This window comes from Sphaeramia orbicularis, chromosome 3 (assembly GCF_902148855.1).
Source record: "Sphaeramia orbicularis chromosome 3, fSphaOr1.1, whole genome shotgun sequence".
In the NCBI taxonomy this organism is placed as follows: Eukaryota; Metazoa; Chordata; class Actinopteri; order Kurtiformes; family Apogonidae; genus Sphaeramia; species Sphaeramia orbicularis.
In genome coordinates this window covers 51,600,651-51,606,650 of record NC_043959.1, presented here as the reverse complement: position 1 = coordinate 51,606,650, position 6,000 = coordinate 51,600,651, and positions in this window count along the sequence as shown.

The following is a 6,000-nucleotide window of genomic DNA, read 5'->3' as shown; positions in this document are numbered from 1 at the left end:
TTTGGGCGGTAAACCATGTATTAAATAAAAGAGAGACTTGTTTTACATTTGCACATGGGCATGGGGGCAGAGATTAGGGTTTTTGGTGCGACTGTGTTGTAAGGAGTGATTTAAAGACTTAAATGCCAAGTAGAGCTGCTGACTCTGAGCAGAGAGAGAAAGACTGACAGACAGAAAGAGCAGGAGAATGAACATGCCCCTCTGTGGAGCAGAGGATTGACAGATTTACCGCAACTGTAAACATTTCTTGTGCAGCAGTGGTCAAGGCAGTGTGAAGGGAACACCATTAAAATCAGCTTGTTTGTTTTGTCAGGAGGGTAGGTGCAGAGGAGATCCTAAAAATAAACTGTGTGATATGTCTGTCAGGGCAGCTCATGCTTTAAAGTGCAGAACCAAAGCATGCTCGAATGTATGTATAAGTGTGTGTGTGTGTGTGTGTGTGTAGGTTTGTGTGTGTGCCTGCGTGTGTGTGTTCTTGAACGTGCATGAAAAGTTTTTGAAAAATGGACAGTGTCCGATCCGTGTGTGACTCATCCGATATATCATTCAGATGTAGCATCTCTGCAGTGTCTGAGTCACCATGCAGCAGTGACAGAATGAGGAAGAGCACGAGGGAGGGAGAGAGCGAGAAGAGGGGAGCACATAACAAAGGCAGCTGATATGATGAAAGAAAGATCATGACATTATCTTCTCCTTTTCATCTGAGTCTTTTCAGCACCCTTCACTCAGCTTACTTTAGTCTGTCACAAACATTATCAAGACATCTGACTGATACAGTGTCAATTTGGTGCTCAAACCTTCATGGAGGCTTCAGAATTCAACACAGCTGCAGTTCCTGGCATTAAATAACACTGTGCACTGTGTTAATGTTTAGTGTAAAACAGTTTAAGTCATAAAAAGTGGTGACATTATAGTTGTGTCCTTATTGTCTTTGGAAGATTTACCAGAATAACCAAAAAACTGAAATATATGATAATGGTTACATGAGGTTTTAAATGCACAAGGTAAATATTGTAGAAACAGAAATAGATTCCACTTTTATTTGGCCGTTGAGTGCTTTACAAGAAAACACGTTTTTCATTTGCTGTCAGTTGTCACTCGTGTTGCAGTAAAATTTCAATCTGAAATAATAAAAAGCTCATAAATAGTTCAGAATATAAACCTGATGGGAGTTGTAGCTTCAGCTGTGTGTAAAATATCAAACTGTGCATATTTTCCACAATTTTTTCAAAGCAAAGGTCAGAGACGCTGTCTCCTGTGTTTTTTTAACATACAGTATTTGTTTATTGTCTGCTCTTTTTTTCTCCCACACACTCATCCCAAGGTGTCTGCTCTCACAGGCTCAGCCCTTAAAGGCACAGCACATCAATATTTTATCACCGCAATGACACAAAACAAAATCTATTAAATAAATGCAAATGTGTACTGCTCAGTTCTCATTAGACCGGCTGCAATAAGACAGTATTGAAGAGGGAAATGAACAACTGCTTAGATTCAGCAATTTTGTCAAATTGAGGAGCAAGCATGTGGTTACTGCTGTAGATAGGGAGCAATTGCCTGCAATTGCAAAGCAATTTCTATCTCTAATGGGTAAATTGCAGGGTGGAAAAGAGGGCTGGCTGTTGTGCCATTCATACTGGCAATTACAGCAAATGGTCGAACATGAGATTATAAAAGGACTGCTTTTGAGGTTAAGGTTATTTAACACATGGTTTGGGAGGATTGTCATTATTTATTAAGTGATAGTTGTAGAAAATGCAATTATCATGATCAACACTTGGAATGAAGAGAGTGTACTGAGCAGGCTCTGAATGCAGAACAAAAGGGCAGACGGTGATAGTGTTGTCCTTGTATTGTGTCTCAGCTTTGAGACCTCTCTATCAGATGTGTCACATCACTGTTACTAATGAAATCAGATGGACAGGTATTGCCAACAGAACAAAATCAATAAGGCATCAAAAGAAAAGTGTGTCTGTATGTGTGTGGTTTACCTCAACAACAACAACAACAATAATAATAATAATAATGTCAAGAAAGAACTAAGAACTTAGTTAATAATCACAACACATTTAAATACACAGTTACACAATATTGCTTATAGTAACTTGGACTCTATTATATGCTTCCCCCCTTGTTACATTAGACATGAAAGCCCTCCCCCATCTCTCACTTTTTAATGAGATTTGGAGTGTGTGTGTCACCCCACTGTGAAGCCATCAGTGACAGACAAGAGGACAAAAGGAGGCCCGATGCTTGGGTTTTGGAAAATACCCCCCTCCTAACCAGACACACACCCACGACTAGCTCCCATCTGGTGATAGGGCGTTAAGAGGCAAGTCTGAATAAGGAACTGTTGGCACACACACACACACACACACACACACACACACACACGCACAGACACACACACACACACACACACACACAGACTTCAATGTAGCTGTTTTATCTGATGAAAAATCTTATCTTATCTTATCTACTTTGTCCCTGTGTGTGCCTGTGTGTTATCTTGAAGAAGGCCTTCTGACTTCCTCAAATTAGAGTGCCTCGCCCCAGAGGCTCCCCCTTGACTATTATGACGCACTTCCTGACAAGGTGGTGGGACGCTGCACATGAGGAGGGGAGGAGGTGGAGGTGGAGATGTAGGGAGGCCAGCTAAATATATACCAGCTGTGGTGATCATGCTGAAGGCTGGCATGTGCAACCAATCATGCTTCAGACTGGTGCAGGAGGAGGATCCTTCAGTTCATTCCAAGCCAATGGGAGCAGATACTGAATCTGTTGTGGAGGGGGAGTCGTTGCCCAACATTTGTATAGAAGTGTAATGTATAGAATAGGATTGTTTAATGTATCGGATGGCATCATACCCAGCTATGTTTCATCTACATTATGCAGATCTTTGTATCGCTCCTACCTCCGTGGACACACCCGTGGTTGCGTTACGCAGTGATCTTTCATTGAGCACCATGGACAGCTCACGTGTGGCTGTATGTGACTACAGGGAGGAGAAGCTGCATGAAGTTACAAACATTTTGCAAAGAAACACCGAAATGCCCCTCATCAAATACAAATTGAGAAAATTCTGAATAATTCATGAGGTTTGGGCAGTACAGCTGTAAATCTTTGTGATGCTTTAATATCAAACAAAACATACCATATTAGCAAGTCTTATCTTTAATTCATTTTCCATAAATCAAACTTCCTGAGGTTATCTAAAGTAAAGTAGTTTGGCTCAAATCCGTTCTCACCCTCTCATCAATAACATGTGCTGTTTGGTGGAACTGGAGGCTCAGTGTGCAAATCAGGAGCTTATTTATGAGCCACATAGAATCTCATGGGCCCGAGCATAACACGAGCACAGCCCCCGAGTCATTAAAGAGTGATTTTGCCATCCACTTCCACTCCTCTCACCCCACCCCCTTCCCCCTCTGCTCACCCCTCAGGCTCTAATAGCACCTGCCCCCCAACCTACATCTGATCCGCCCATCTAAGATGGTGAACATATGTGCACATACTCTCTTAATTCAGCATCCACGCAGTCAGACACACACACCCACATGCTATATTTACATACATGTGATGCAAATGAAAACATTAATCTCAGGCGACATTTAAAGAGCTCCTGGATGACGTCTTTCCACGCATGGATGTGCATCAGCACACTGACACCACATATGGACTGCTGCTTTTTTTTTTTTTTTTTTTTTTTTTTTTTATGATGATCTAGGTGGAGCTCAGTGGGGAAAAGCAGCGGTAACTTCTGTGTAATAAGCGGATTGATTGCTACAAGGGTTATGGGTCATCTCCCTCAGTTTCACTGGGACAGGTTGATGGTCATGGCTGGTTGACTGTGAGAAAATAGCATTTAGGGCGGCTGGTGACACGTTTATTGAGCCTGTCAAATTAACAAAAGCAATGAGCTGAACCGAGACAGGAGTCAAAATAACACACACACAGAGCATGTTTTTAATATCATCTGATCCAGAAGTTGTGCATCAATCAAGCGCTGATCTCTGTGTCACCTTGGGCTTTTCAAAGCTTCTGCCGAGTTGTTTGACGTCAATGCTGGTAGGAAAGAGAATGTGGATTGAATTTTATTTTACCAGCGCTGCAGGACACAGTGTGAGAATCCTAAAATACATTAAATGGAGCTCAAAGGTAAATTATTTACAAGAAAGGATAGAGGTAAAGCATAGGTCAATGCAGAAACTATGTAAAATACAAAGTTTGACAAACTGTTATATGTGTATAAATATATCTCATGAGTATCATTGTTGTTGTTATGAATTGTAGTCTTATAATTTGCACTCTTTCTCTGCAGTGGGTTTTTTCTACATTTATAGATTGCAGTGTTTTCTAATCAAACTGTATTAGATTTGTCTTCCTTTACAACCCTATTTTTACCTTTATATACCTTTATTAATCTTATATCTTCTATCTGAATTATGAAAATATCACAGGGGTCATGTTGCTACATCACACAGTTAGTAAAAAAGGTTTAAGACTGGTGTTTTTGACCCCTAACTGACAAAGGGAGTGGTCTCTTCCAGAGAGTCAGTGCCCACATGCATAAGGCATGAGGAGCCACAATTTAATGACGTCAAAAATGATGTGATTTACGGATGCACCAATCACAAAATGACCAATACTGATATCTAAAAATGCCATTTTAGCTGACAGCCGAAGCCAATACTAATGTTATTGTCTGTTTCTGTTAGTACTTATTCATCCCACCTTAACAGAGAAAACTTGGTAATAAATAAGATAAAATAGTTACAGTTTCATCACATTGTCTTTAAATGAAAACAGATTCAAACATACACATTAATGGGGAAAAATACTTCAAAATAACAGACTAACAAGTATCAGCCACTGCCATAAATTACAAGGTGACTTGCACACCAATACTGATACTGGCCAAAATCAGCAAATATCGACCTATACCATGTCAGGCCGATCCACATGTGACTCCCTAGTGTCAGTCCCTGATATGCTGCTATGTCCTTCACAGTGACCAGGTCTAAATCCAGTCGAACACCTAAGGCAGAATTTGGGCTCAGGTACTGACAGTGTTCTCCATGTTCATCATCCAAACATCACATAATGGCATACGCTTTGAAGGAGTGGAGTTCACCCTGTGGTTGAGTTCACAGAGCAGTGTGTCACCCATCTGCCTCTCCCTGAGTATTTTGAGGGTGTATGTTCTATCTTATATAGTAGTATACTTCTACTACTTGAGAACGTTTTCAAGCAGTAACATGGTAGATCATGATTTTCTTAATGAAGTTCAGTGGTGATTTTTCAATAGAGGGCGCTATGGCACCGCCCTACCTGTCTCACATGAAGAAGAAGAGATCGGAATCACATAAGACAATGTTATAGAAACATGAATATTTAAATAAATAAGTTATACATGATACAGCTCATGAGTACTGAGTATAATCTGCAAAGTGAAGTTTAAAAATATTTTTCATTATTTAGTGAGCACTTTAGTGATGTGTTTCCTGTTTGGGGCTCAAAAATCTGCACCCAAGCACCACCCACCAGAGAAAACGTCACATCCCGAAAAGAACCCAGACCTTTGTCAGAAATGCAATGTCACAAGATAGTCTAAACCAGGGGTGCCCACACTTTTTTGGCTTTTGAGCTACTTTTAAAGTGACCAAGACAAAATGATGTACATCCACTATACTTTAATATAGTGTTTCTCAACGGGGGTGGTACAACCCCCCAGGGGGCATTAGGTCAATGTTGAGGGGCGTTTGGAAAAAGAAAGCTGACAGGGGGGCACTGAGACACAAATGGGGGGCGTTAGTCAGTGTTATTTGTCACAATGTATAAGTATACATGTCAGAAGAAACTTTGTTTCCAGCGCTGCTTGTGCTGTCGCTTCCCTTCTACCAGCATGTTTTCTCAGTGATGAATGTATGTCTCCTGCACCCTCCAGCCCACCCACCCCGGTTTCAGGTCACTGAGGTCCGTCACATTACTTACTTACTG